This window comes from Sarcophilus harrisii, chromosome 3 (assembly GCF_902635505.1).
Source record: "Sarcophilus harrisii chromosome 3, mSarHar1.11, whole genome shotgun sequence".
Classification (NCBI taxonomy): domain Eukaryota; kingdom Metazoa; phylum Chordata; class Mammalia; order Dasyuromorphia; family Dasyuridae; genus Sarcophilus; species Sarcophilus harrisii.
In genome coordinates, this window is record NC_045428.1 from 356,895,104 (window position 1) to 356,916,910 (window position 21,807).

The following is a 21,807-nucleotide window of genomic DNA, read 5'->3' on the forward strand; positions in this document are numbered from 1 at the left end:
ATACATAGGTTTTTTAAAAAATGTATATTTCAAAATATATTTAATTTTTTACTAAACAGAAAGGAGAAGTACCTTTAAACAACAAGAATACTGCCAAGTAAAGGAGGACACTGGATCTGGATCATTCTTTCAGGACTTGATATGTTTTTTATGTTAGCAAAATGAGTTCTTTGTGGGGACTGTAAACAATTGGAATAGATACAGGGTGCTATATTATCTAGAGGACTGGCCTCAGAGTAGGGAAAACCTGGGTTTAAGTCCTCCTTTAGACATGTATCAGGCATATCTCCATGGATGTCACTTATCAGTGTCCCAAGGCAGTTCAGATATCTTTTATAGATCTCTGTGAATTAGTGTAGAAGTTTCTACACCAGAAGTTTCTCAGTCTGAAAAAATCACAGATTTGGATTTTAAAAAATCACCAAGACACTAAGTATCTGTGACCTTGCAGAATCTTTGACATATCTAAAGGGGAAGGGTGTACCTTGCTCCCATCATAAAAAGGAAGGTGAAAATTTTAATGAAAAATGGGAGGTACAATGTAATAAACTATACCAGAAGGCCTTGAAATGAGTATTTTCTCAACTCCAGATTTCAGGTGTTTTCCATACCTTTTGCCAACTTAAACAGTCAATGAAGCTGATACACTCATGAATATTTCTCTCCACAATTGCCCTTACCCAGTATCCCTGGAATTTTCTTCTGATTTCAGCTGAAGATGTCCAGCTATTGGACACTTATCCTCCTAATTAACCTGATCTCTAATTGAGGTTGTTTTTCTACTGACCACAGGTGCAGCCACAACTTAACTGTTCACAGTCACTCATTATTGTTGGTCATTTCAGTCAGGCTCAATCCTAAATGACCACATTTTTGGGGTTTCCTAGGTGGAAATAATAGAGTGCTTTGCCATTTCTTTCTTTAGCTCATCTTCCAGATGAAGAACTTAAGGTTAGTTAAAGTAACTCATTCAAGGTCACACAACTAATAAGTGTTGAGACTAGATTTGAACTCAGAAAGATGTCTTGTGACTCCAGATGCGGCACTCTATTCACTGTACCACTTTTCTGCCCGCCCTTCACATAGTAGGTGATTAACAAATATTTGCTTTTTTTGTCTTCAGTGATATTTTAATCAAAGGCATGAATTACATTGAAGCTCTATTCACTAGACAGTAGAACCCTCCCAGTGAATGGGTCGTGTGCTCTATGTATAATAAATGCAATGAGTGTCAACATAAATAATACACTTTCCCATAGCACCTTTCTTCTCACCTAGAGCAGGTTATTCATATAAATTCTCAGCAATTTTGGAAACATTCGGGATAAAGGTTTTTTAAGGTGTGCATCATAATAAATTTTCATTTTCATAGGATATTTTGATTAATGCTTCCCCTGCTATGAAAAGCTCCAGAGATAAATTTGGTTTGATGCTGCCAAAGCATGACAGTTATAATCTAATGCTGGATGTAATTACCTAGACCAAAGGAAGCCAAAAACGCAGCATACATTTATAAAAGTGGAAGAGGGCTGCTTCTTATTGCAAAATTTGGCCAAGATTCCTCAATTTTGTCCTTTCTCCAAGGTCCCACTGAATCCTAACTATTCTGTAAGTAGTTCAACTGGTAGACATTTCACAAGAGCAGCTCATGAAAATTAACCTTGGATGAGTGACTAAGCAGGGAAGTTTCTTCTCAAAGCTTGACTGACAGGTCTAATCATATGCTTTCCAACAAAGCAGAATGGGCCTGAAGCCTAACAGTACTCAGTGCTTCTTGGTTCTCAACATACAAAACTGACACAGATAAGATTGTTTTGGAGAAGAAGTATAAAAAGCCTTGTGCTTCTTTTAGAAGAAAAAAGTAGGTCAAGTCAAGATGACACTAGAACATCTCAGAATATTCCCTCCCTGGGTCTCATTGTCAAATAAGCTCTTTATCTACTTAATTATCTTTCATATTATATATGGGACAGCTAGATAGCACAGTGAATAGAGTGCTGAGCCTGGAGTCAGAAAGACTCATCTCCCTGAATTGAAATTTGGCTTACTAGCTGTGTGACCTTAACCAAGTCACTCAACTCTATTAGCCTCAGTTTCCTCATCTGTAAAATGAACTGGAGGAAGAAATGGCAAATCACTCCATTATCCTTGTTCAAATGAGGTCATGAAGAATCAGACATGACTGGAAAACTTATATCTCCTGCAGAAATCAATTTTTTGATAAAATCATGTGTCACATTCTTAACTTCTGAAAAAAGGAAGAAGTTAGAAAATCAAGGAAAGGAAAGGGAAAAAGAGAGATATAGCCACCTTTTCAAGAAAAGCACAAGAAGTTTTGTTCTCTTGAGGGCTAGGATTTGGTAATATTGATAAATAGCTCATATTGATGCTTTACAATTTAAAAAGTGCTATACATGAAACCATCCTGTGAGATAATTAATACAAGGATTATTTTCCCCATTTTTACTGATAAAGCAACTAAAGTTGAAGAATGAAGGGACATAACAAGATCAAACTGTGAAGAGTAGGAACAAGAAGTTAAGTCCAGGTATTGTGACTACAACTACTGTTTTTTGTTTTTTAAAATTTATGTTTCTTACTACTTTACTAGAATTTTTACTGTATCTGTTGCCCTTTGATCTGAAATGGTCACTTGGGAGAGAAGAAATCCACAAGTCTTTTGCTTCATCTGAAATACATCTTTCCCTCTTTGCCAAGCACTGTGTCTTTCACAGAATAGACCAAAATTCACTTCTATAAGATTTTTCCCTGTGTAACCCACCCCATTCCACTCCATTCTCTTTTAGCAAACAACTCCTTGTTCTTTTAATTCTTACATATTCTTTTTTTATTCCTTAGATTTTCCTGTAACATGAACCATTCTTACATATGATATAAGAAGGGTCTTTTGTAGAGATTCTTTGAGTAAGGGATACTCATTGGAATTATCAGAAAGCATTCATGATAAACCTATTTTATCTATAAATATAGTCCTTTGGCAAAGACTCCAAGGATAGAATTATAGTGAGGTTATATGTGCATTAAGAGGGTATTGGGTTCCTTTTCTTTTTTTTTTTGCAGATTTTTTTGAAACTTGTTTCTCTTTCCTTTTTCTAGGGTGAATGCTATGTAATCATAGAATCAAAGAAATTTACAACCGGCAAGGACTTTATCTAGATATCAAAGTTTTTGATAATAGCAATTATAGCTTCTATTTTTTTTTTTTTTGCCTCTAACCTTTCTTCCCAATTGCTAATATACACTCAGAGAACACTTTTTGCTTGTGTGATATTTAAAAATAATTCTCCTTCTCAATTTCATTTTCTTTCCTTGGGTCTCTTAGCTTCATTTTGATTCACTTACCTCCTAGAATAGACCTTCTTTATCAGCATCTAATAATCCTGCACCATATGGCTTCAATGTCCAAAAAAAATTTTCATAATCCAATTGTCCTTGTTGGGATGGTTTTTCTGGTACAAGGTGAACCTACAATAAAGCCATGATTATCCTGTTCTCATCTATGCAGATTTCATTTGTAGGTGCTAGGGATTCAGAGGTAAGCTGGAGGGGGCTCAAAGACCCTGCTCCTAAGAGACATGTTTTTAATGTCTAAGATAGGAACAGAATGAAGTGAGTACTGAGGAATATTTGAGGTACAATGCTAAAACTAGAATGGGAGAAACCCTTTTCACTTAAGGGTGGGGAGAGAGTCAGAGAAGGCTATATGAAGAATAACAAACCAGGGTTGGCTCTTGAAAGAGAGAAATAGCTTTAAAAAAATAAGAGATTGGCTCGGGTGTCAATTCTAGATATATAAATGAAGTTTTTTAGTATATTTTAAAAATAGCTGTAAAGGAAAATAAGCTGAAGGTACTTAATGGAATTTTGGGGGAAGGAAGGGCTGGCTCTGGTTTTACTAATTACTTCTTCTTCAATACATCTTGTATTTTCTTTTTGAGAATAATGGACAGAAATAATTGGTAGTATGATTCGGCTATGTGTTTCCTGGGTCTTACCCCTGAAGAGTGTTGATCCTTATACTCTTTGAAGTGATATACAGTGAACCCTGCCTTTGTGACTTTGAAGATTGTCAATGAACTGATAATCTAGAAGAGTCATTTGAAATTGTAGCTTGTACTTTGAAAGAAATTTTCACCTTTACAATCTTACATTGCAGCAGTTTAAAAAAAAATGTCACCTGTGATTGTTTTCTCCAAAAGCTTAATGTAGGAACAAGCCCAGAGAGTATTTGGTGTGAAGCACTGACCATACTGGCCTGACTTACTGAAAGTAAGAGTGAAGTTTATCCCTGGGGTCAGAGCAATTAAAAGCAGACTACTGGAGCTAGTTTGTAATTTCCTTAATCACTCTTAGTGAACCGAACCTTTCTTTATTTATGTTTTTTTTTTAATCTGCAGATTTTATGAGAGCAAAGTCTAGGAAGAAAGGAAAGGATTCAAACTGATTTTTCCCATCCCAGAAAAAAAAAAAAAAACAACTTTGCTTTAGAATGGCAGAAAAGAAGGCAAATGAGATCAGTGACCAGATGTAAATAAAAGATTGATTCTTTGTGTTCTGGTTGGAAGGGAAATCCTTCAGATCATGAAAGGAAGGGACTGGTAAATTCTGGAAATCTGTGGTTTAAGGCCAGAGCCTGAAAAATTCAATTAAAAGGGAATGTGGTTAAATACATTTAAAAGATAATATTCATAAAATAGCAGCCAAGATTCACTTCCTAATTTGAAATTCCATTAATTGTGACTTTGAAGAAAGTACCAAGTAAGGGTAAACTTGAAAAGTAGATTTTTTTTTTTCCCTTGGAGTTGCTGCTTTTAAAATTGTATTGCTATCTTGATTCAAGTGTTAATAATATCTTTGAGACAAAGGCAGATGAATGTTGTCCATTCATTTCATTATGGAAGGTTCATTTTAAATGTTAAACTAGTCTAACTGAAGGTTCTTTTAGCAATATCACCTAAACTCACTAATTGATAGTTTGTTGAGTTCCTGTTAGATATTAAAACTTAATTATATCTTTAAGTTCATTAAAATAAGAATTGTAGAGAAGGAAAGGGAAAGTCCTGATTTTTGTAATGGGTAAACTTTATTTTTTTTTCTTTATTTTCCATTTGGATGGCAGAAATTGAACTACATTTTTTGTTTGTTTGTTTTGGTTGTTTTAAATATGCAGGTGTATAATCAGCTAACTACTCCCTTTTTCTTCACTAGCAGAAATGTAGTGCCCAGCTGGCTGTTCTCTCCCAGTGTAAAACATTCGTTATCCCTTCTGTTCTCATTTGGTTAGAGCAGAGAAGAGACTTTGTGTAAGAAGAAAGACAGGACTGTAAATTTTTAAGCTGCTGATTGTGGAACAATGTTTCTTTAAAGGTGGCTTCTGTCACCTTTACTTCTTGAGTTGACAGTTTAATGTCCTTTTGTGATGGAAAAAAGATAACTCCAAAGGTGATAAAATTGGAGCCTTATTAGAGTAGCTGCTTTCCTGTTTGTGAGTTCCCAATCTCTGTCTGTACTCTGGCTCTCATTTCTTTTTAAGCAAAGGACAGTCCTGAAAATGTGTATGAGGAGTATGTCTCCTCTGTGTATCTGTGTGCAAGAGACAAAAAGAGGTAGAGACAGGGACATATACCTGCAGAGACTGGGAATGAGATGGGTAGAGATAAGAAGCGTGAAGTGGGACAAGGAGAAGAAGAAGGGAAAAGTAGGAGTAAGGTAAGAAAATTGATTAGCCTCCCTGGAACCTAGAATTGTAGAAGATTAGAACTCAAAGGAACTTTATTGAGACATTTACAAATGAGAAAATTAAGAGTTTAGTACATGAAATGAATAGACCACCTTGCTAATTAATGGTAGATTTAGGACAGAACTTAGATCTCATCTTCCTAGTCCAGTGGTCTTTCCATTACACCCCCACTTCAGTCATCATGGTCTGTTGATAGAATCATTACTCAGACAAGAGGAAAAAGCTTTTCTTAGGTGAGATGAGTAAATATTGGCTGTGGTAGAAGAAGCACAGATTTTACATCCAATTAAATGGAATGGAAATGTGTGGGACATGGGAATGGAATGTAGGACTTTCTGGGACCTCCTTGGCTCCATCAATGTGCAAATCATTCAACAGTAGTAAAGATGAAATTATTAAAGTAAGTAATTTCCATTTCCATCTCTACTAATTATTGTAAAGAAAGTGGTAAGGGAAGATGATTCTGTAACCACTTATGAATTAATCCTGAGAGGCAGCTCCCTGAGAGGGTTAAAAACTTAATCATAGAATGACAAATCTGAAAGTAAGCTTAGCAATTATCTTTTCTAACCTATTACTTTTTTTTTTAACAAGTCAGGAAACCAATGCCTAAAAAAGCAAAATGACATGCCAAAGTCATATAAGTCATTTACATAGTTTGTTAAGCTAAGAGATTTATATATATATATATATATATATATAAAATATATATAATATATATATATTAAAAAAATTATCCAAGTGGGTTTATGTAGTATTTGTTTCTATGTTTTATTTATGTATATATTTTAATGTACATACACACATATGTCTTTCCAGGCATGAGTTATAATATATAGAATATCAACATCCTTCCCTCTGCTATCCTGATATGCTTTGGGGCCAAAGATATAAATGGGAAGGGAAGTGACTTATGTAGAATCCTCCCAGTCCCTTGTCATAATCCGTGGAGAAACCCAGGAAGTAATGATGACAGCATGAAGCTCATAATGTATATTTGTCAATGTAATCACTATTTCTGAGAAAAGCTTTCATTTTGACATTCAGTATGAGGCTGCTTATGTATGGAATAACAGATGAGTAATGCATTCACAAAGTTCTAATAGAAATTTAATAGCTTTATTAGCAAATATAAATAAAATGAGATATTGACCCACTCTCCTTTCTCTACCTCCCCTAAAATAGTGCATTCTAAAGTTAAATGAAAATGACTGCATTTTCCATTGTTTTAGATTCTACACAACATTGCCTCATTAGTAAAAATAATCAGATGTTAACTTTCTATAAGCTGTTAGGCTCTATTTGATGTATGTATTATAATATATGGATAGATATGAAACCTGTCAACTAATCCAACTTGGCATGTATAAATATATGTATTTTAGAAGAACATAGGAATATGGAATACATGCATATGAAAATTATTTATTCCATTCTTTAGTGATAAAAATTAATATTTGAGAATTATCAACATAAAGATGATAGTTGAAACTGAAAGTAGATGAGATCAGTGAGAATGAGTTGAGCCAAAAGGCTAAAGTTCTTGGGCCATACCTATTCAGGAGAGGAAATGAAAGCAGAAGAGGAGGAGAAAGAAAATTAGGGTAATATATTTTCATGTAAGCCAAGGTAGGATAAAATTTTAAGAGGGTGGAGTGGAGGCGTGGAACAGTGGGATTAAGGATTTAGGAAGAATGGAACAGGTTTGGAACTGCTATTCTAAGGCATGCACTTGGGGAATCAACAAGAAATGAATAAAAGGATTGCCAAGCAGAAGTTGACATGTTTCATAGCGGAAATTCAGAGAGAACCCTCACTGCTGCCCAGGGCACCCTACACGCTCAGACAGGCATCAGCCATAAACTCTAAACCTACCTTCACGCTGACTTGTTCTACTGAAGACACAAGAAGGGAATTCTACATGCCTCACCTTCGTTTGGAGATGGATAAAGAAGAAAATGGTGTAAAAAATCATACAAGCTACTTTTTTGAATGAACAAAATCTGGCTGAGGTAACTAAAGATTGGGAATTATTGTGGGGGGAAAAGTCTGAAGTGTTCTGTAAGTGGCAAACAGCAATCCTTTTAGTTCTCATTAATATGGACTAAATTTTCTACATTTAAATTCTAATGTGGACTTATTTTCTTCTGTTGGCACAGATGGTGGGAAAATAGTATGGTCAAGGTGTGGTAAATGGTCCAAACCAAAAAACGGGCATTGAGACAACTCTTGTGTTTTAATTTCATCTCTTATGTGGATACCCTTAATAATTTTTTGGCATGGTTTGTAACCTTTTTGTCTCCAGTTTTACTCTTCCATAAATTAGAGATAATCATTGTGATTATCTCCAATTTATAGAGAAATATGATGAAGATGATTTAAGGCCCAGAAAGTGCTTTGAAGATGAAAAGTATGTCATAGTGGTAAATGGACTAATTAGTGACCTTATAACCTAAAGTTGGGGATGCCTCCAAATTCATAAACCCAGTTCCCTCTGAGGTGAAGAGAAATAGAAATTGTACTTGCTCAGAGCCAGGGAAGTATGGCTTCCATATTGTTTCTATATTAAAGGTGACTTTTGCTTTTCTTTATGGTGGATAGCACTGAATTGTAAATCTAAGTAAGAAATCTATAGCAACAGTAAGAAGGAAGGGGGGAAGGAGGAAAGGAGGGAGAAAAAGAAAGAAGGAAGAAAGGAAGAAAGAAGAAAGGAAGAAAGGAAGGAAGAAAAGAAGGAAGGAAGGAAGGAAGGAGGGAGGGAGGGAGAGAGGAATGAAAAAAGGAGGAAGAAAGGAAGGAAGGAGGGAGGGAAGAAGGAGAGAGGCAGGAAGGGGGGGGGAGCAAGGAAGCATTTATTAAACACCTATGCTAAGTACTTTACAAATATCATCTCATTTGATACTTATAAGAACTGTAGGAGACAGATGCTATATTATCTTCATTATTCATTTGAGGAAACTGAGGCATAAAAAGATTAAATTACTTTTCCCAGCTGGCAAATATCTGAGGCAGATTTAAACTCTGGTGTTTTAAAATTGCACCCTCACACTATCCATTGTGCTACTAGCATCATGTAGCAAACAATTGCTGTACATAAACTTCAGTTGTCTATAAATTGGTCTGGCAGTTGCAAGTTATGCAACAAATATTGATCCATGCCAATTCCTTCATCATCTTTTCCCATACCCCTAAATTTTCTGCTGAACACTTCCAGTGAAAGAGAAAGCTTAGTCAATTATTTTTCTTAAATTATTATTCTTATATTTTTAACTTAAAGTAAGTTAAATGAAATGGTTAATTCATTTCCATATATTATAATAGATACATAGGTTATATCTTATACAGTCAATACAAGATTATTTTAATTAACATAGTTTTTTATGTGTAGCATATTAAGCTATAATATATGATACATATATATATAGTATATTAGTATAGAGTTTAAAATAGAGTAAAATGCAAGAAATAAAGAAGTCCTATAGCTGGAGATGTTTATATGGTTTATGAGAATTTATGCTAAAAAACATGTTCTAACCATGTGGGAAGGGCAGCTAAGTGGTGCCAGGTTTGGGAGTCAGGAAGACTCATTTTCATGAGTTCTAATCCAGCCTCAGACATTTACTAGCTGTGTATGACTGTGGGCAAGTGCCTTAATCCTATTTCAGTTTCTTCTGTAAAATAATCTGGAGAAGAAAAGGGCAAACCACTCCAGTATCTTTGCCAAGAAAAACCCCACATGGGGGCATGAAGTGTCAGACACAACTTAAACAACTAAACAGAAGCAACAAAAATCATATGAGTGAGATATACCTTGAAGAGAGAAAAAGAAAGAGGAAAAAAGATTCACATTGTACAAAAGTTCCTTCTTTCTTTTTTTCCTTCCTTCCTTCCTTCCTTTTTTCCTTTCTTCCTTCCTTTCTTCCTCCCTTCTTTTTTCCCTCCTTCTCTTTTTCCCATTCTCCCTTCTTCCTTCCTTCCTTGGTTGCTTCCTCCTTCCTTTTTCCTTCTTCCTCTGTTCTCTTTCCTTCTTTCTTCCCCTCCTCCTCCTCCTCTACTTCTCTTTGCTTAACTAAGCTTACTTAGTAGTAAACTTAATAGTAAACTTTTCTACTTAGTAGAAAAAGAAAATAGTGGTAATGTTGCAAAACAGGGACAGAAGAGAATATCCATGTTGCATTTAAAAAAAACTGTCAAAACTGTGCATTTAAAAAATGCACAAAAAATCAAGGAGGTTAAGAAGGAAATATAAATACAAAGATAGCTAGAATTAATGTGCTAAACTGTATATAAAATAAAGCAAACTTATATATGATGGATATTCATATCTAATCTTGATAGTCTATTCTTTGTATAAGAAAATATTTGTGTTTGATGTTCACCAAATTCAAAATGACAAAATATATTTTAGCAAACAAAGAAACACTACAGGGGGTGCCTGATTTGTTTCAAGCACCAGCCCTTTGAAAGCACTGTTCCACCAGCATTTTATGTATACATAAAAACTGCCCTCAGAAGATTTTGTAATACAAAATCATCAACAGCAAGCTTTTATTGGTCATCAACCAGAGTATTTAGACAATAGGTGGATGAGATTTATAGGTACCCAGAATTGATTTTCCTTAAGTTCTTTCTTCCTTTCAGGTGTCCTTGAGTGAGAGAGGGGCACAAGAACCAGAATTCAAGGTGAGGGAAGAGGGAGGAGTGGTGACAGCTGCTGAGATGGAAGGCCTAAACAGCAAATAAGGCTGCCTGGAACATTTTCCCAGATTGAAGATTTAAGGGCTGGGTGAGAAGGTTAAGAGAGTACTAGGTAGATCTTTATAAATATGAAAGGATAAACATAAACAATTGAAGGAGCCGTTTCTCTGGAGGCATAAGCCTTGGATTCAGGTTCCATCTCTGATGTTCATTATAAGTTATTTTGCAATGGGCAAGTTATTTACCTTTCCTAGACCTTAGGTTTCTTATCAGTAAAAAAGAATTAAAGGACCTTTATAAACCACCTCCCCTTTCTGATTCAATGACTCCCTCTTCAAATGCATAGAAAGGTGACAATAATTCTATTCAAAGAAAGTGGTGAAAAACTGATTTATTTTTCATTGTAATTCTTATCTTCTCTATCCCACAGATGTGAAGACAGAAGTAATATAAACACATTTAGAAGGCCCCAATGAACAAGTATTTATTAAATACTTATCTGGGCTGAATTATGCCAGTCATAGTGGAAGATACAGGAAAATAAAAGATATAGTTTCTAACCTTAAATGACTTTACTATCTTATTTGATCATAACAACAACCCTGGGAAGTAGGTGCTATTATTATCTCCATTTTATAGTTTAAGAAACTGAGGCAGAGACCAATATTGTTCTAGATGAATGTTTACATATGGTTAAATGCCTGTGTATATATGTGTGTCTGAATATATGTAGATATATATGCATGTTGTTCTATGTATGTGTGTATGTGAATATAAGTATATGCATGTGAGTCTGTGGATAGGTGAGAATGTATATTTAGATATGTGTGAGTGAGGATGTATGTGGGGGCAGGGGATGTGGGTTGTGTAAGTCTGTGTGTGTGTGTGTGTATATATATATATATATATATATATATATATATATATATATATATATATATAATTGCAATTGCAATTGGGGAAGGTGGGAGGAATGAAAAGGGAAGAAAAGTGAAGAAAGGGGAAGAAAAGTGAAAAAATAAGGCAGAAAAAGATTGGATAAATTGCCTCTTTCTGCTTCAGTTTCTTAGGTTGTTTGAACTTAAGTCTTCCTGACTCCAAACCTATCCAATATACCACCAGAAGCCTTTGGTACCTTAGGACATATAGGTATAAAATAGCAGCATATAATTCAAGAGCACATATTATTAAATGTGAAATTTAAAGATAGGCTTGAAGATCATCTGCCATAAACTACAAAGGTTCAAGAAACTCTTTGAATCAACACACACTCAAAACTATAGCTCAGGGGTATTTACTTATATATTTACTTTTATAAAATTAAGCAGAAAGGTTAAGAAGTAAAAGAAAGAACCCTAAGGTCAAAAACTAAATGGCCAGAGTTAAGACACTGAGAGGAAAGATAGTGGAGCACTCAATGTAGATGATCTCTTCAAGAAGTTTACCCATAAAAGGGAAGAGAGAAATAATTGAGGACAAACAAATTAACTGAAGGTTTTTAGAGGATGAGGGGAACAAGGGTATGTTTGTAGGCAGTAGGGAAGTAACAAGAATTGGGGGTTAGATTAGAGTTGTGAGAAAGTAGAAATGATAGAGGGGACAATCTATTGGAAAAAATGAGATGGAATGGAATCCTCTTGGATAGAGACAGATTTGCCTTGGCAAAAGAAGGACCATCTCTTCATGTGAGATAGGATGAAGAAGGAGATAATAGCAGAAGGATTCAAAAGAGAGACGAGGTAGTTCTTAGTGAATAATCTCAATTTTTTCAGTGCATTGTGAATCAAGGTTTGTAGCTGGTAGGGTGGAGATGAAAACAAATCACAAGATTGAGAAAGAAATTTTTAAAAATCACTATAATGAGTGGGATGGTGAATCAATTAGGGAGGTATTAAAAGATTGCCTTTTTGCAGTGAGGACCCAGTTGAGATTATGTAACATAAATTAATGGATCCATTCAGGATAGTGAAAAAATCAGGAAAGATATTAAGGAAGAGGTTAGACATAAGCCAAATCTTTTAAAAAAAAAAATAAGATAGTTTCAAAGGGGGATAAAGGACATTTCAGGTTAAATAGAACATTATGGGTGAAAGGAGACAGGAAGGAATTTTAAGATATGAATCTGTATTTCTTGAAATTGTTACTCCTTTTTTTTTTGTTTTGCCCCATCCATCCCAAGGAAAAATACTATGAGGCTCAAATTTTATTCCCTCATATACCCTTGGTGTTTTACAAAGATTTAAAATTATTCAGAGTAGGACATAGCCTTACTCTGTTATCTGAAAGTGTTTCAGATACAGCTACATTCAGAAACACACTTGAGCATCATAAAAATTAATGATGGTTGGCCAGTTCATGTAACCCAGGAGGAAGGAAATGATAAACAGCTCGTTTTAAACTTTTAAATTGCTTTTTGAAATTGAACTCTGCACCTGAATTTTTCCTTTACTTTGTGGGAAATCTGCTCAAACAACTATTTAAAAAGTAGAGTTTCATACTGCAATTAAAATACTATTTAATGTATATAATTTTTCAACTCCCTGTGGGAGTATCAAGCTGTCGTTGTGTGCATATCTTTCTTTATATATGTGGACTTCCTTCTGCTATAAGAGGTAATAGTTGTGATTTGTAGACCAAATAATTGTGCTGTGATTTTGTTATCCATGCAGAATGCTGGAATTTTTTATTAGGGGTTGCCTTTACAAGGTTATCAACTTCCAGAGATTTCCTTGAACTATCTGCTTTCTGGTTGTTTGGCTTTGCAAGAATATAGTTAGCATGCTAATCTTTTGAAGGAGAATGACATTCATCCTCTACTTCCACATCTCCTGGTAAAGTGGTTCAACTCTGCTTAAAATGATAAGACATTTCCTTATTGTATCTGATCTTAATTCTCTGGTATTTTTTAATTGAAAAACCAGGGCTCCAGAAACAATAGGAATTAACTATGTGAAATTACTAGAAAGGGTAAAGAAAGCATATAGGAAAACGAGCACTAAAAGTTCTATGTCTTAAAGCAAAAATGGACACTATCGATTCTAAAGTAAAACTAAATATGTTCTCCCTGGAGCAAAAGAAGTGACAACCTGATTGCTAGTTGGTTAGGCACAGTTAGTTTTCTGGACCAGTCCAGTGTTCCAGAAGCATCATGTTTTAACATGATTTTGTGTCAGTCCCAAATGAATTTATTTCCTGAAAATTTAGATTAGATATAGAACTGCTATGTTAGAGAAAGTGTTCCAATATCCAGATGATTTTCGGCTAACAGGAAAGTTTACTTTGGAGTCAAATTTAAATATCAAAAAAGTGACACCACTGCCTTTATTTTAGCACTTATATGTATGTATGTTTATATGTTTATTTTTAATATTCATTTTTAACAACTTTGAGTTCCAAATTCTCTCCCATCCAACTCTCCTCTATCCATTGAGAAGGGAATCAATGTATCAATTATACATATAATTATACATATGAAATCATGCAAAATATATTTCCATGTGAGTTGTATTGTAAAAATAAAAAGAAAGGGGAAAATATATTTCAATCTTTATTGAGAATTCATCAGTTCTTTGTGGAGGTGGATAACATTTTTTATTGAGTCCTTTGCAATTGTTTTGGATCATTGTCTTGATCAGAATAACTAGGGTTTTTTTTCCTTACTAATATTTTGTTTTCCCAATTACATGTAAAGATAGTTTTAATATTCATTTTTGTAAGATTTTGACTTCCAAATTTTTTCCTACCCTGCCCCTCCTCAAGATAGCAAATTGTCTGATACAGGTTATACATGTACCATCATGTAAAGCATATATCCACATTAGTCATGTTATAAAAGAAGACTCAGAACAAAAGGGAAAAACCCAGAGAAAGAAAATACAGTGAAAAGTAAAAGTGAAAACAGTATGCTTCTGTTTGCATACAGATTCCAGAGTTATTTGTTTTCCTGGATGTTGTCAGCATTTTCCATCATGAGTCCTTTGGAATTGTCTTGGAGCATTGCATTGCTGAGAAAGTAGTTCATATACTACATTGTGTTCAATCATTCTTTAATAAATGACATCCCCTCAATTTCCAATTCTGTCACCCCAAAAGAACTACTGTAAAAATTTTTGTACATATAGATTTTTCCCCTTTTGTTATCTTTGAGATATAAACCTCATAATGGTATTGCTAGGTCAAAGAGTATGCATAGTTTTATTTATTTTTTTTATTATAATAACTTTTTATTGACAGAACCGATGCCAGGATAATTTTTTACAACATTATCCCTTGCACTCACTTCTGTTCCGATTTTTCCCCTCTTTCCCTCCACCCCCTCCCCTAGATGGCAAGCAGTCCTATATATGTTGAATATGTAGCAGTATATCCTAGATACAATATATGTGTGCAGAACCAAACAGTTTTCTTGTTTATGCATAGTTTTATAAAAAGGCTTTTGGTCATAGGTCCAGATTGTTCTCCAAAATGGTTGGACCTGTTTACAACTCCAGAAGCAAGCATTGTCATATTCAAAAGACCCCAAATGCTATATATTAAAATGCTTTTTTAACTCTGATATTTCTAAATTAAAGAAGAGGAAAGGAAATTCATTTCTTGATTCTTTCTGGGATTGGCATAATGAACCACACAAGTATGAAATAGTAGGTCTTTAACCAACAGTGACTACATTTCAGCTTCAGAAATTGATTGTATTTGTGCCTTGATTGGTTATTAAAATTAATAAATTTGATGAAGTAAAGTAAGGATAGTGAACAGTACACTGAGCAGCTTCAGAGACTAAACATGAAAAAAAAATTAGGTTTGTCAATTCAGTGGTAGTGAAGTATATTATTTATTAGCAGCATGGTGCCAGGTACACCATAAATACTTGTTGACAGATTGATCTTTGTATACTCAAGTGTTTACACCAACAACATTCATCAAAAAAAATCCATATTTTTGGTTGGGGCTTAATTCACTTTCAAAAGCCTCACACTTATTTCCCTAACAGAGAACTGAACTTCTTTGATTTTTATTTGCTTGTGAGATTCTTGGCTTCTCTTTTTCTCCAGAGTGCTAAGAAATCACTTTCTTCTCCAAAAGGTTCAAGTGCTTGATCAGTAGAAAGCTAGAAAGAAATTCATGGTACAGTGTTCTAATACTTTCTGATTTAATTCAATAAAAGCACATTAAACACCTGCTATTTGTCATCACTGAAGGGAGGATCAGCTGAGGATAGGAAACAAACCCTTGGTTTCATTGGTAAAGGGATCCTCCCAGATTCCCTTTACTAAGTCAGAACAGCTCCTTCTCTGCAATCTCAGCAAGTTTTAGAGAGTTGTCTAGAACATTGAATACTTAAGTGACTGCCCCCAATCCACACAACCCAGTGTGTATCAGAAGGGGGGAATTAAAACCTGGTCTTCTTGGCTGCAATACTACTTCTCTACCCACTATGGCATGTTGTTCTTAAAGCAAGAAGATATTTAAAATTAGTTTTATGATTTCTTCCCCTCCCCCCCATATATACCATGACAAGATAAAGCTATTATGAAAAGAGAATAGAGTAGTAGGTCCTAATACATTAGTAGCTGACTTTGTAGTCAAGAAGACCTGGATTCAAGGTTCAGCCTGTGACACATACTGATTGTGGGATCCTGGCGAGGTTATTTAAGCTTTTAGTTATTTGTCCTCCATTCCCCTCCCTCTCTAACTCTTTGAAATTGTAGAATTGCCATACTAAGTTTCCATATCAAGTAGCTTCTCCGGTGAAATCATAGATAGAGTAGGGATAGGAGGAGTTTAGCTTAAAATAGGGTTAAAGATCATAGGTTTTGTATAGATTAAGAAAATCATTCCATTGAGTCTATTCTTGAATCCAGGCTTTGACATGTAAAGAGAGAAAATATTATTTAACGTTACATTAATAGCCACTTATTAAAATGGGATCCAAGCTTTTCTCCTCATTTCCTCATTAAGATCCAGCACTTACTTGTTAAAGTCAGTCTCTGAAAGACATGATGTGAGATTAACACTAGCCCAGTGTTATTAATGATAAGTAATAATATTAAGTGCAACATTCTCTCATTTGAGCCTCAAAACAACCCTTTGAATTTATTGATATTGTCCCCATTTCACAGATGGGACAACTGATGTTGAGATACGCTGCCTATGGTTACATAATTTATAAGAGGCAGTGCTACATCCTTCTGATTCCACTCTAGCTGATGATGTTATTGATACAGCCTAATGTGACCACATTTGTTTACAATATAATTTCTAATAATAGCTCACAATTACATTGTGTTTTATAGCTTTACAAAGTGCTTTCTTCATACCAATCCTGTGAAGTACATGTGCAAATGTTACTATTTTGTAAGTGAGGAAAATGAAACTCTGAGATGTGAAGTAATTTGGCTGAAGTCCCCCAGCTAGTAAATGTCATGTCTGAGACTCCAAACCAAGTCTTCTAACTCCCAAGCCATGCCCTTTCCCACTGTACTGTTATGTTATATGCTAGGAACTTTGTAAACACTGATTGGGTGAAGAAATTATTCTTATTTTAAGAAGAACAAGTCTCAGGTAGACATTTTTAAAAATGACTGCTGTCATTTGATCCTTAAGTTGATACTACTGTTATGACAGATTGTAAACATCCTTTAGGTCATCCTCATTCTTTCATGGAGATGTACCCTAAAACATTCTAGATCTATTTTTCTTTTAAAGACTTGCTGAAAAGTATAACCACGGTATCCTTTGGAAGCCTTTTCAAGTGTTGAACAACCCTCACTGCTAAAATGTATCCCATAAAACCAATTCAAAACCTTCATGCTGCAGTTTTCCTTAAGAATAAATAAATAAGTTAATAAAAACTCGATGCAAAGAACAAGAAGAGAGAGAGTCACTGGTCTCAGTATGATTGTAATATAATCAATGCTTGTTAAATCACTCTTTAGCCTTCTTTTCTTAAGGCTAAATTGGCTAGTTTCCCTTTATCTTTCCTCATAGATCTAATTTCCTAAACCTTTCTCTGTAAGCCTCTTATTGATTGCTGAAATCCAGAATTAGAATAGTGTCTACTTAGGGTCTGGTTATTCTGGTTAGGATACCTTCCCAGTTCTTATATATGAATGACCTCATAGAATATCTACATATACACATACATATACATATGTGTAATGGGCTGAAGTTTGAGTTGATGCACTGAGGTCCCAAGTACGTGAGGCTAAATAGTAATTGGGCTATACTCTATTAATATACATGATTGGATAAAGAATGGTCCCTGCCCACTCTCTGTGCAAGTCCTGATGTGTTGTACAGGAAATGACGATTTTGGTGGGTGGAGGCAGAGAGAGGAACAGGAAGAGAAGCTGGGAGAGATTGGGCCTGGGTCCATTCTCCTAGCTGCTGGTCGTGTGGCTGTGGGTCTAGCTAGCTTCTTGACTCAGCTGCACACATTGCTATTGCCGATTCTCTTCCGCCGCTGATTCTCTTCCGCCTCGGATCCTTCTTCACTGAGAATAAAGACTGACAATTTTCCCCTAACCTGAACTCCGGACTCCTGCTGATTTTAAAATACGCGATCTTCACACATATGTGTGTGTCATATATATTTACACACAAAGATTATTACCTCTGAACTATCTAGAGAATGTTCATGTTATATATGTCTGTATGTGTGTGCATATATACATACATGTACACACACAAAGAGGAAGAAAGCACTAATTGATTTTTGACCCCTGTTAGGTGTGAGATCTGGATAAAATTGCTTAAACTCTTGGTTCTCCCATGTAATTCACTAAGATTAAAAATCTCAGAATGTTTGCTGTTATGTATTGATAAAGGTAGTTTCCTCACCAAGAGATCCTCATATCCATGAAGTCACAGATTTGGGCAAAAAGTCATTTCACATTCTAGTCATGTGATCCATTTGATGATATTTATACTAAATCACATCTTAGGGGCTGGAGTTGTAGCACATATTGAGTGTTTGCCTCTCAGACAAAAGACAGATGTATTTCTTCCCAGATAGTTCTCTTGATATTAGTCAGGAATTAGGATCAGACAACACTACCAGAAATTCTGGAAAAAAGTTAAGTAACCTGAAGTTACTCAAGATGGCTGTCACCATCACCTAGTACTTGAATGTTTAGTTTTCATAAATGGGTAAAAATGGGAAGGGGGTTGGGGTTGGCATGGTAAAACCCCTTCCTAGATCAGTATCATGAAAGCCTGCCAAAGCTGCTTCATGGAAGACATTGTACTCTGGGACAGTGCTAGACCCTCACTAAGGAACTCACTTAAATGCTTATTGAGGTAAACATCACCACCACCATAATCATAGAATGCAGGTAGACTGTAGTTGTCCCTTTTTCTTTTTTAGCAGGGAGGACAGAAGTGATAAGTATAGGGGAGACCCAACTGAACACTGGTAGATACACTAAGGATTTCAAAAAGATAAGGCAGGGTAATTCAGGAAGGTCACTTCTCTGTGTCCTAGTTTCCTCATCTGTAAAACAGAGAAATCACTTGTATTATTGGCACAGTGAATAGAATATTAGATATGAAATCAGTAGGGATTTGAATTCAAATCTTGCCTTAGATAATTAGGGTTAGGTTAGCCACATAGGAGCTATAAAATATTTGGTAGAAAGACAGTACAGTTTACAAAGTGATGTGATTCTTGTAATGTGCATTAAGTGAAAGATGACTTGATTTAGTTATGGCTGAGATAATGTAGAAAATCTCCAGAAAATGTTAGTGCTAAAGATTTGGATGAATTTTAGAAGAGGATTAGATCAAGACTAAAAAAAGACACATATTATAATGCTAATTCTGCTTATTAAATGGGTGATAGTAAAGAAGTCATATCCTCTCTCTTTGCTACTGTTTCTTGATCTATAACAATAGAATTAAAGCTATCTACTCTGCCCTAATTTGTAAGGTTGTTGTAAGGATCAAATGAGATTATATGAAGGTACTTGGAAAATTGGAGAGCTTTTTTTTTCCCTGAGGTTTGTGAAGCAAATCTTAAAATGTAAGGTTTGAAGAAGATGGGATCAGGAGAGAGTTTATAATTCTTTGTACATGTGTACAAAAAGGCTTTTGTTTCTGAGTGATACTTCACTGGAGACTTCTGAGTAATACTTTACTGGAATATATTTTAAGTTGCCTTTTCTAGTACAAAATTTGATTTAGTGTAATTCAATCTCAAAGGAACTATCAGAGGGACTAAATTATGACAACCTCATCTCCCTGTCTTGTCCTATGGAAAAGACTTCTAGCCCTATAAATATAGTAAGATGATTAGTTGGTGTAGTAGATAGAATTGTGTTTGGAGTTAGGAAGAACCAAATTTAAGTCCCATTTCAGACAGTTACTTGCTATGTAATGATACACAGCAAGTCATTTCTCTCCACCTCAGTTTCCTTGTCTGTAAAATGGCAGTAATAATAGAACCTTACCACCCAGAATTGTTGTGGGGATTAAATGAGATAATATTTGTAAAGGGCTTAGCACAGTACCTAGCACAAAGTAGAAGAAATACAAATTCTAGCTTATATGCATAGGTATTAGCTATATAAAGGGGCTATGCAAACTTTGAAGTGCTATATAAATGTTAGCTAGTAAATATATGGTTTTCCTAATCAAATCTAAATGTAAAATAATTTTTAAATACCACAACAATTCATCCAACTTAAGGGTCATTAATATGATTCTTTAATTTCACTAAACTTTCTCATTGTCGCAAGTAAAATAATGGACCCTCCCCAAATCAGATCTGTACACTGAGGAGCAAGTTCATAAATTCACAAGGACTAGGAAGAGAAGGTATGTGCCATGATGATAAATGAGTTGCTCAGTTAACATTCTCCAAAGCTGAAAATGATATCTAGGTAAACCAAAACTAGACATCTCTGTGTGAAAATAAACTTTCCTCCCCATAGCAACTAGTTAATTTTTAGTTGGAAAGGATAGAATGATCTATTTGTTTCTTTGTATGTTTGCATTTAGTCTAGATGCAGGTTTTTGATGGAATCAGATGAAGAGTTGGAGAGGATTTTCTAGATCATGCAATCTCTCCCTCTCATTTTATAGATTTTATAGATGATACTTCTTTTTTGGCAACAAAAGGTTATTTTTAAAAAATCTCTTAGTGATTGTGGTGACGATACTGTCATTAGCTAATAATCCTAGGTATAACATATACTTAAGACAAACATCACATATTGTATTGGCCTTAAATTCATGATTCAAATAATCTTGGTAATTTCATTGTCTAGGAAATCTTGGAGGACTTTTACTCCAAACCCTTCATTTTATAAATGAAGAAAAAAGACCCAGAGATGATAGAGTATTTGATCGAGTCAAGCAGGTCACAAGTAAGGGACAAAGGTAGAATTTGAATCTGGGAACTCACATTCTACATCTGTTGCACTTTTCACCACATCAGACTGCCCTCTTGGCTTGGTGCTTTGCTGAAATAACAGAAAGCAAGCTTTGGAATAAGAGGGCATGAATGTCAGTCCCAGCTCTACCTTTTGCTGCCTATGTGGCATGATTGGTTGGTTGTTGTGCTTCATTCTTGAAGAGGACAAAATGACATCAATATGTTAGAGTTGAATTACAGTGTGTCTGACTGTGGCTGATCTGCCCAAAACCAGCTTGGAATATTTAGGTAGGACACAAATGTCTTATGAACATTTGGGGTGAATTCTCTTAATTTTGTATATCTCATGTTTCTTCTCGGCTAACTCAATTTTGCTTTGCTCATAGAGCATAACAACTTCTCTGAGGAGGGCACACTAGCCTGGGTAGTCTTGTGTCAGTGTCTCCCTTGTCCCACCTTGAGAGTGTTCTTGTATCATATGAGGCAACTTTCTGAATCTCTATGTGCCTTAAATTTCTTTATCAGGATTGAACTAGATTAAAGGTTCTTAACCTGGGTTCTTAACAAAGGACTTATGAATAGATTTCAGTGGCTCAAGGAACTTGGAGGGGAAAAATGATTAAAAATTTCAATATAATTAGTTTCCTTTGTAATGCTACATATATTTGTTTTTAGAACCATTTTTCTCACAATTCCAAATGTCTAGTGGATATCTCAAATTAGATGTTCTATAGACCAATGGTGTTGTGATGAATGAAAAACCCTGAGAAAAAGAATTTCTGGATAATTAATAACCAATTTATTAAATTGAGCTAATTATTGATAAATTTGATGATCAGTGGTTTCAGAAAACCAAAAACACCTCTTTCAATGGAAACACTGAATACTTTAAATACTTTTGTAAAAGAGAACATCCCTGTCAAGTGAAAAATAATCCTGATTGGTGAGCATTTAATAAATGAAGACTTGGACTGAG

General features: G+C 34.9%; 1 protein-coding gene across 6 annotated transcripts in view; it reads left to right on the forward strand.

Annotated features, from left to right (window-relative positions):
* The window catches only part of LYPD6B (LY6/PLAUR domain containing 6B), a 220,211-nt gene that overhangs the window by 183,265 nt on the left and 15,139 nt on the right, over positions 1-21,807 (forward strand). Inside the window, exon 1 of one of the 6 annotated variants that reach the window (XM_003763855.4) lies at positions 2,364-2,548. The exons of the other annotated variants lie outside the window; for them this stretch is intronic. The gene's annotated coding sequence lies outside the window, so the exon portion shown is untranslated. Of the gene's footprint in view, positions 1-2,363; positions 2,549-21,807 lie in introns of those variants that run through there. 6 annotated transcript variants of the gene reach the window in all.